We start from the raw sequence: 11,430 nt of genomic DNA, 5'->3' as shown, positions 1-11,430 counted from the left end.
TCCTATAAAGAGATATTTAAAGTTGTGTGGGACAGTGTCAGAATGACTCCGAAATCCCCTGTTCTGTTTTTAGAAAATCATTATAATTTGTACAAAAATGGTTATAAGATAAAATTTATATGCTTAGACTCCTTAATGAGTCTAGTTTCAAATGAAATCAAATATAACTCATTTTAAATTCTGTACAATGAAAAATTTGATTCGTAGTGAAGAGTGGTCAGATTAGTCAAACAGTGAAACAGGGGAAACTTTAAGAAAAATCTGGTATTGATTGGCCAAACCTAAAATTCTTGAAATTTTATGGATGGAAGATATACGAGTCTATATTCAGGGAAAATCAATGGCAAGTGATTTGGAGTTTTGTAGCTCCAGTTATAAATAATTTAGTGACTATTGCTCAGGAAAACAGCTCGTAGTGAATATGTGATTTTGTTGTAAACATGGATAAAACTTGTTTTAGTTGCTCATAAGCTATTGATTAAACCCATACGTGAATTCTAAATCGTGATATTGTAAAATGATATATGAGTGTTAGATGGATCTTTGATATTAAAATTTGTGAAATTGTAAGTTTATGAGTATTCGAATATGAAATGATAGTATGGCGTGAAATTGAATTATTCATTGGAAAATGATTGATGTAGATTCGGCCAAGACAAAGTGTATACATGATAGTATATGTGGTATGTGAAGTATATTTGGATAATTGTGATGTGAATACATGAAAATTTATATTTTGATTTAGGATTTTATGTGATGAATGTGAATGTGAAATATGTATGAGATATGCATATGTGGTAAAGCCGAATGGTCAATGTGAAATATATATATGAGATATGTATATGTGGTAAAGCCGAATGGCTAATGTGAAATATGTATGAGATATGCATATGTGGTACAGCCGAATGGTCAATGTGAAATATATATATGAGATATGTATATGTGGCAAAGCCGAATGGCTAGTGTGAAATATGTAGGCGATGTGCGTATATTGTGACCGAATGACCAAATGTGAAAGGTGTGTATTATTAGATATTTGATGAGGCAAATGAATTACAAATATGACAGTCGATGTGAATGTTGTAACATGTGATTAAATGTACATGAAACTTGGAAATATATTCCGGGTAAGACCCGATGACTACGCGTGGAGATTATGTCCGGGTAAGACCCGATGACTACGTGTGGAGATTTTGTCCGGGTAAGACCCGATAACTTCGTGTGGAGATTTTGTCTGAGCTAAAAGTCTCACCGATAATCCGAGTAGAGGTTAAAGCCATAAGACTTCGTAATAAGAATTGCTTATAAATATATTCAATGCGAAAGGTTAAACAGGTATGTACTCCAAGTTTATATGTGAGCTTGATTTGAACTAAATCATAAGGTAGTTATGTGATGCATACGAGAGCAATCTATGAGACTATTCCTATGATTATGTGACATCGGATCAGTGTGAGAGGTTATGTGAAATCATACAATATATCTATGTCACATGAGCTCACTTTTATGTGAAAGTTTATCTGCCTATTGTATATGATGAGATGTGCATATTCGGTAAAGGGATGGTATGCCCGAAGGAAGAGTGAAATAAAAATACGAACAACTATGTTATAATTTGATTGTTATCTGTTGACACTGCTTAAAACTTACTAAGCATTGTAATGCTTACTCCGTTTACTTTGTTTTCTCTGTTTTATAGATCTCATTGAGAAGCTACAGGCTCGGGGATCGTCAGCAACTAGTCACACTATCACTATCCACTACTTGTTACTGTTATGTTTAGAATTATTTTATGGCATGTATAGAATAGACTAGTGGCGGAAGAATATTTTTGGTTAATGTATATAAGCCATGCGAAAATGGCATCTTTTGAATGTTTACTTAGAGAAGTTTAAATTTTATCCCTGGCTGTGCTTAGTACTTATTTAAATGAATGATCTTTATTTCAAGAAAAAGTTTAAAAATTTTACTGTTCTGACATGAGTTACAAGTCCGGTAATGCCCCTTACCTATTCCGGCTACGGTTACGGGATAGGGGTGTTACACTCGATCTCGTCTAGAGTAACCCATAGTAGCCTTCTAAAATCATCCCGAAACTTCTTTAATGCTGACTGAAATGACTTACTCGATGATCTTTTTTGTACCTTTCTAGCTTCCGAATTAGTTTTTCTTTTCTCTTTCTCGAGTTCCTCATCTTTACTCACTCGTTCAACAAGCACAACAAACTCTTTTATTTCTAGAATCTCGACTAACAAGCAGATATCTTCATTCAAGCCATCTTCAAATCTCTTGCACATAATTGCTTCAGTCGAGACACATTCTCGTGTATATTGACTTAATCTCACAAATTCTCGTTTGTATTCCATAACAGACATATAGCCCTATTTCAGCTCAAGAAACTCTTTGCATTTCTGATCTATGAATCTCTGACTGATGTACTTCTTTCTAAACTCAATCTGAAAGAACTCCCAAGTGACTCGTTCTTTCGGAACCACTGATATTAACATTTTTCACCAATGGTACGCCGTATCTCTCAGAAGTGAAACAACACATTTAAGACATTCATCAGGAGTACATGACATTTCATCAAATACTCGTATTGTATTCTTGAGCCAAAATTCAACTCTCTTAGTATCATCATCAGTAGTAGCACGAAACTCTACAGCCCCATATTTTTTTAATTTTATCAACCGGAGGCTTACTTAATTGAATTAGATTTACAGCTTGTGGCATGACAGGGACTTGTGGAGTATTAGTGGGGGTGGAGGTTGAGTAGCCGGATTTGTACGAATGTACTGTATGAACCATTGTTCATCATCTGGAAGAAGGCTTGTTTAGCCTCTCCCTCATGGCTACTCGTAATCAGCCTAGAATCAGTTGGCGTTACCCTTTGAGCCAGAGCGGGCGCATTACTTTCCAAATCATCAGCTACGGCTCAATCTGGATCCATTTGCTATATAAAAACACATTTTAATTGTCAGGAATCATCACACTATCGCAGTTTATATACATGGCATGTATAGCTAGACTCTTACATGTTACGTTAGTCCTAGAATCCACTAAACCGTAGCTCTGATATCAATAAAATGTAACACCCCTAACCCGTATCCATTGTCAAAATAGGGTTACGAGGCATTACCGATCAATACACATCATTCACTTACATTAGAGCATTTAAATATCAAAATAAATTCATCTCAATCATATTGTCCCTTCTAAGGTCCTACGAGACCTTAAAACAAGCTTAGAAGTGGTTCGGAACTAAACCAATAACATTCACAAACTTTGAGAAACTTCTAAAATTTTCAAACTTTAAAAGGTGATACTCCAGTGTGAACAGGCCGTGTGCCTCACACAGTTATCACACACGTCCATGTCTCAAGCTATGTGAAAACAGGGCATATATACTGACTTGTACCACATGGCTGAAGACACGTCCGTGTGCCAGGCTGTGTGAATTCTAAGGGGGTTACTAACTTGGGTCACACGGCCGACCACACGCTTTGTGCCACACACGGCCAGTAGACACACCCTTGTGTCTAGGTCGTGTCAAAACTATAGGGTATACTGACTTAATTCGAAAGGTACCTTAGAGACACACGGGCGTATATCATGACTGTGTGTCGCACATGACTGAGACGCACACCCGTGTCTCTGCCTGTGTGGACAAAAGTAGGCCATTTGCAAAGCCAATTTGCCACCCTTTTCTCATGCTCACCTAGCCCTCAAAATGGCATCATTTCATCACAAATATGGGCAGCCAAAACATGCCAATTCACAAACATTTCATGCCATTTCATAATCAACCATTTCACTACTTAAATTCTCAACCAAATTCATAACAAAACAATATACCAAAATCATTAAACTTGTATAACTTCTAAATGCATTTCACATCACCTTATCACCTATTTCATGACACAAAACTTTCCATTTCAACATCACATAATCAAGCCACAACATATCATCATTCCAATCTTAATACTCCAATTTACAACTAACCAAAATAGCAACCACATATCATACCAAAACAGGCCAACACTTATGGTATCATATACATCCCATGTATCACATATTAAATCCATAATTCAAGCCAATTTAAATGCCATATCCACACCAACATTTACATCATTTGTAAGCCAAATCTAATGGCTACTTTTATAACTCAAAACATATCAAAATGACACTAGCCTATGCATGCCATATACCATATATACAAAGTTTCAAAAGTACCAACAAGTAGTCGATAGTGTGATGATGGTTCCCGATGATCCCCGATGTCTGAGCTAGCTTTGAAAGTCTATAAAACATAGAAAGAACAAACAAAGTAAGCTTTAAAAGCTTAGTAAGCCATATACAAATAAAACCATCATATGAACATTTGCATATCAATTCAAATATGTTAAGCATAGTTAATCACATATATGATCACAAACCTTTCTCATGTACACATATTCAATTTCACATTTGAATTTATCAATTACTTCTCTTTTCAATACTCGTATGAATCTCATAAGTACCTGAGTCGTTTAACTCATTAATACATTCTTTCTCGATGTGTCTTTTCCAGTTGAACCATTCAGAATCATTAAGGATACTCAGATTCACACAAAGCTCGTACAATGCCATATGCCAAATATGGTCTTACATGTTATCACATATCGATGCCACTGTCCCAGACAGGGTCTTATACGAAATCGATTAACGATGCCAATGTCCCAGACATGGTCTTACATGTAATCTCAATACCTTTCCAATGTCTCAAACATGGTCTTACATGTAACATCAATACAATGCCAATGTCCCAGACATGGTCTTACATGTAATCACATCTCAATAACCTAATGTCATGACATCTGTATCCTATACTATTCCTAAGGTTCGTACGAGACTTTTGGATATTGTAACTTCGTCAATTTTTGCTCGTATTTGCTCATTCAACATTCATAGCATTTCAATGATAATGAAACATATATATAATTCAATTCAAAGATATTTATTTGCATATGAACTTACCTTGTATTCAGAATAAACAAACTAGATCGACTATTCGTTAACTTTCGATTTCCCTCGATCTAAATCCAATTTCTTTTGTTCTTGATCTCAACCTTACTTCCAAAGTGACCGAATGAAAACCTAAAGAATATCTTATTTTCTTTCTCAATTTTGGCAACTAGATGAGAGAAGATGAGTAAAAATTGATTTTGGTTTTATTAAATATACCTTATTAAACATATTACTAATTTAACCTTTAATAAAACCATAATATAACACATAATCCATGGACATAAATGTCCACTAACCTTAATCATGGTCTAGTATCAACATAAGGACCTTTCATTTAATGCCTCATAGTAAATAGACACTTTTAACTTATAGAATGCAAGTTTTGCATTTTATGCGATCAAGTCCTTTTTCTCAAATTGAGCTATTAAACGATAAAATTAGCTCACGAAATTTTTACATATACATATTCACATGTTGTAAACACCAAAAATAATATTAAAATAATTTTAAAACCTTGGATTTGTGGTTCCAAAACTATTGTTCCGATTTAGCTAAAATCGGGCTATTACACACATTGATCATCAAAGTGATCTGAGATAGTTTTACAAAACAAGTTGTTAAAATCTTATTCAAACGCAATTATTTAAATCAATCTAAACCATTTGGCCCTTTTAGGATTGAAAATAGTGAATTCAAGTCACGTTGAAAGCGCTCGAAAATAAAGTTTCGAAGTTTCTAAGAATCAAAACAAAACTACTTACGAAAATCCACAATTAGATTATACCACAGTCTTTATAGCTGTTTATAGTCCGAAATAGTTCACAAATTTTAAAATCTGAAAAGTCCATTTATTAGTCCGGCTTAAAACATGTCACTTTGAGACCTCCGGCATGCCAAGTCCAGCGATAGAAAACGAGGGCACCCGCAAAGGAATAAACTAAGGAGGTGAGCTATACGAGCTTAATGTGAGTTCGAAAATGATAGATAAATGAACACCAAACTGTCACAAATAAAAAAATAAAGCTCAATGGATATCCAATATACGAATAGTCTTCACAAACAAATCAAACGTGCCAGTACTAAAACACCTCAATCTATAAATAGTTAGTCTCACAATCAGACATACAAATAGAATATGGAATGAATGCAACAAGTAATAAAAATCCCACCCAACTAGCCAAACACCTCTCCGTCCCCCAATCACATCACATAGGACCTCGAAAGGCTCATCCAACCCTACACACCAAGTATGTAGACTAAGCCACTCAAATGTTAATATGCAGCAGAGCTAATATATATGTCATAATGTGTGGTAAACCGCTGTATAGATGAATTGCAGTTGAAACTGCCAAAATAGATCAGACTCCCTTCTCTTCACAACCAACCCAAAAAGATTAGATATAACAAAGTACGAAGCAAAGTACGAAATTAGAAATGCACACATTCAAATGCCCAAAATCAAAATAAGATATAATATAATATCAATTAACAATCAACCGAATCGCTTAATTAGAGCTATGATTACCAATAACACATAAGTCTAGGCCAAAACAAAGGCCTGACCTCCATTAAAAAGACCTAGCTAAGGGTCGGAACACACAGAATCATAGTAAAAAAGATAGACACAGTACAAAAATTTGGCCATATAAGGCCACACGGCCGTGTGCCCCAGTCATGTGGGGTCTACACTCCCATGTGAAGGCCACACACGTCTATGTAGAGAGGCACATGCCCGTGTGAGCAACCCGTGTAACTCATTGTCCAAAAGTACTAAAAATTAAGAGCAGAAAAGACACGGCTGTGTGGAGAGCTTACATGCCCATGTGGCTAGGTCATGTGGTACTAGAATTGGCCCTAAAGCCCAAATTCCCAATTCTACACGGCCGTGTGAACCACCCATGTGGGCGCATACACTCGTGTGGTCATGAAACCACACTAGAACTCGCTGCAGGACGTGCCTTTGCTCTTGCAATGCTACCCAACCACTGTTAACCCAATAACACACCAAAAACCCACAGTATTTTCAAGCAAAACCGCAACAATTGGCACTTTGAATGATAATTTTTCAGAAATACACCAAATATCTCGAATTTCACTAAACTAAATCAAATTTTCGACAATGAAAAGAAAGAGTTACTGAACCCACACTTGATTTTGCGAACCAAAGCCCTCGAACGGATCGGATGTCACCACTTACTTGATTGAAATCTAAATTCCACAAACAACTAATCTAAGAACTCAACTAATTTAATTTGAAAGTCACAGAAAAACATACCAAAAGACGACAGTTACCAGATTCAAACTCCTATTAGATGGAAATGTGAGGCAATGACATGTAAAACCGGAAAGAAAATAAGAAGAACAAACTACAATGATTCCCAAAAACAAAACCACCACGAAAACGAAAAGAAGGAGGAGAAGATAAAAAGAAAAACAAACGTGCTAGAAAAGGAGAAAAGAACGTGTTTAAAATATATTTTTTAATTCACTAACTAGAATAAGATAAATAAATACATAAATACATAAAATAAAACAAAAATACATAAATATCTAAAATAAAATTACTCACATAAACACACACAAAGATTCGAACCCAAAACTCAAAGGCAAATTAACACACAACAAACCACCAGACCAACAGGCCTATTCTGATATAAAACACAACAAAAAACCTAATTATCCAATCTAGCACTGACCCTACCTACAAATCACAGAACTTCTAACCCCAAAATTTGGGGTGTTACAACTTACCCTTCCTACAAAATATTTCGTCCCTGAAATTTCCAACTAACAGATAGCCGTCTAAACACAAAACTCACCACTACGCTCCTACTGCACACTCTAATCCCGAACACTACCATACTATACTTCCACACCTAACATACCTAACTCGAACATCTATCCCGTAAACTAGTTCAACATACTTACATACACGGACACTTGAACCCAAACCTCAAACACGCATCCAAAACATTTAGCCACTGAAGCAGATACTCATTTATCCATCACACACACAAATGTCATCCAACGAATAAACATCAATGCCATTCAAATAAATAACACACAGAATCACAACAACCTACAACCATACCTATCTCAATGTTGTCGTGAACACTCCCTAATTCCATGCTCTATGGACCTGTAGCTATGACACGCTCCCAACTTCTTCTAATAGTCACCCAAATGACGCTTCTTTTAGTGCCCACAAACCAGTATGTTTGGCCCAATACCAGAACCATCCGCATAACCTTCACTAACACCCAACTACGTTCTTATACGTTTTACAGGCCAAGGCTCTAACCTCAAGGAACATGTTTAAAATCTTTTTTTTTATTCACTAACGAATATAAGATAAATAAATACATAAAATAAAAACAAAAATACATAAATATTTAAAATAAAATTACTCCATAAACATACACGAAGATTTGAACCCAAAACCTAGAGGCAAATTAACACACAACAAACCACCAGACCAGTAGGCCCATTCTGACATAAGCTACAGCAACAAACCCAATTGTTCGATCTAGCCACTGGCTCTACCTACAAATCATAGAACTTCTGACCCTAAAATTCAGGCTGTTACACGAACGTTTGTTAATGAAGTATTTCCCACCTAGGAAAAATGCTTAGTTGCGGAATGAGATCACTATTTTTCTGTAGATGGATGATGAATCTTTGTATAAGACTTGGGAGAAATTTAAAGAACAATTAAGGAAATGCCCTCACCATAGGATTCCACATTACATATAGTTAGGGACATTTTATAATGGTCTTATTGCACACACGAGGATGGTGCTCGATGCTTCAACAAATTATGCTATCATTTTTAAGTCTTATAATAAGGCTTATGAAATCATTTAAAGAATTTCCACTAACAACTACTAGTTACCAACCAACCCAGCAACTTCAGAAATACGGGTAGCAGAAGTACATAAAGTGGATACTCTCACTTCACTTTTAGCTCAGATATCTTTCATATCCTCAATGATTAAGAATTTTACTGCTAACAGTCTTAATAATGTTGTAGCCTAACCACGAAGTCAATTTGAAACCATTTTCTATGTATACTGTGTGGATGGAAACTTGTTTGAGAATTGCCCATCATTCCCAAAATCCATTGTAACACCCCTAACCCATATCTGTTGTCAAAATAGGGTTTCAGAGCATTACCAGAGTTTACGTTACAAAACTATAAAAAAATTAAAACATTTAATTCATATCATCAATCACAACAAAACCAATCAATAACATACTCGTTGTCCCTTATACAAGCCCTCGAGGCTCTAAAAACATATTAGGAACAAGTCAGGTGTAACACCCCTAACCTATCACCGTCGTTGGAACAAGGTTACGGAGCATTACCAAAATTTACAAATCAAATACGGATATTTTATATCCTTTAACATTCATGTCAGAAATCAATCACATTCAATCATATTGTCCCATATATGAGCCCTCGAGGCCCAAAATACACATTAAAAACAAGTTGAGACTAAATCGGGTACTCAGAGAATATTTCGCAATATGTCAAAATTTTTCCAAAGTGCAGGGGGACATACGTTCGTGTGGCCAAGTCGTTTGGCTCATACGGTCAAGAGACACGCTCGTGTCTCAGGCCATGGGGGCATTCGAAGTAGGGCACCTGGCCGTGTCTCAGTCCGTGTCCAAATTAGGGTGCTCACTGACTTGGGTCACACAGCCCAGCTACACGCCCGTGTGCTAGGCCGTGTGAGCATACTGACTTGTATCAATAATGTGCAGGAATCACACGGCTAAGTCATACGCTTGTGTACTAGGCCGTGTGAAAATTTCTGCGTATTCTATTTCTTAATTTTAAAGATGCAGGCACGCCCATGTGCTAGGCCATGTGTTACACACGACTAAGACACACGCTTGTGTCTCTGCCCGTGTGGACGAAAATAGGCCAATACCAAAGCTACTTTTCTCACCCAATTTGTCTTCCACCTACATCAACACTTCAACATTTTCCAACCAATACAAGACATTTAAATCAAGCCAAAACCAAGTTTAGCACATTTCATAACACCCCATATGTCCAAGTATTCAATCTTACTTAATTGATCATATAAACTTATATGCATATTTTACCAACCATGTTATCTCAAACCATTCATCAACATATCTATAATTTATCCATCACTCAATCATACCAAACACAACAACATGATAAAGCCACACTATATTTATATCAAAATATGTCCAACTCAAGCCATTCCAATGGCTATTTACAACAAAATGTTATTAAGCCAGCATCGGCCAATTTACCCTATACATGCCATTATAACCAAACTTAATTTTCTATATGTGTTGAAATGGGCTGATGGATAATGTGATAATATCTCTGCCAAGCTTCCAACCCAACGAGCTTTTGAATTACTATAAAATAGAGGAAAATAAAATAGAGTAAGCTTTAAAGATGTATAACATGGTATTTAACTTACCATTCATTCATATAAAGAGTAACATGCAAAGCACATGCAAACCAATTTGGCCAAAAACCCTAACACATATCCTCACCAACCATGTTAGTCATGTATTTTATAAAATGTCAAGAAACATATATGAGTTCAATAATAATCAATACATATACTTTCCACTTAATGAATCTATATAACATGTACAAATTATTTCTATGTATTTTAGATATATTCAAGTAATAATTCATTTTGAACTCATGTTATTTCATATCAAAACTTTTTCTGTTGAACCATTTAAAATATCGATGGATACATGGGTAGTACACACGAAGTGTACAAATCTGTAATCCGTCAATTCATATTCGGGAATGCTTATACAAGTACATAAACGGAAAGCTCTTTCGAGCCATATAATAGGAAGCTCATGTGAGCCACGTAACGAGAAGCCTTGGAGAGCCATTAATTGAAAGCTCCAGAAAGCCATTAATCGGGAAGCTCATGAAAGAGCCTTTAATCGGGAAGCTCCGAAGAGCCATATTTTGTGATGCTCATAAGAGCTAGGGTGTGTCCATAACCCATGTAGGATCACAACCAATCGAGATGCTTCGAAGAGCTATTAATGGGAAGCTCACAAGAACTATATAATGGGAAGCTCATGAGAGTTAATAACGGGACACTCTTCCAAGCTGTGGTGTATCTGCAACACATGCAGGATCACAACTAATTCTGTAACCCTGTATCCATCGAATTTCATTTATTCATACGGGACTTAATATTTGCCGGACATTATCAAATATGTGATTGTTCTCATATATATGGCAATTACACAATTCACATACACAACATTCAATTCAAACATATAAATATACACAATTTAGTTACACAAACTTACCTCGACAAGTGTTCTTGTACGTAAAATATATTAAATCCAATACTTTTTCTTTTCCTCGATCTAACTCCGTATTCGGTCTATCTGGATCTA

The 11,430-nt window shown here is 35.8% G+C and overlaps 1 non-coding gene across 1 annotated transcript; it reads right to left on the bottom strand.

The window, feature by feature from the left end:
• Positions 1–8,632: 8,632 nt before the first annotated feature.
• Positions 8,633–8,744, bottom strand: LOC121229980 (small nucleolar RNA R71). Its single transcript, XR_005927931.1, has one exon. It is a non-coding gene; the product is annotated as a small nucleolar RNA R71 (small nucleolar RNA).
• Between the last annotated feature and the right edge of the window lie 2,686 nt (positions 8,745–11,430).

This window comes from Gossypium hirsutum, chromosome A05, assembly GCF_007990345.1.
Source record: "Gossypium hirsutum isolate 1008001.06 chromosome A05, Gossypium_hirsutum_v2.1, whole genome shotgun sequence".
Lineage (NCBI taxonomy): Eukaryota > Viridiplantae > Streptophyta > Magnoliopsida > Malvales > Malvaceae > Gossypium > Gossypium hirsutum.
The sequence above is the reverse complement of the archived record's forward strand: the minus strand, read 5'-3'. Positions and strand labels throughout refer to the sequence as shown.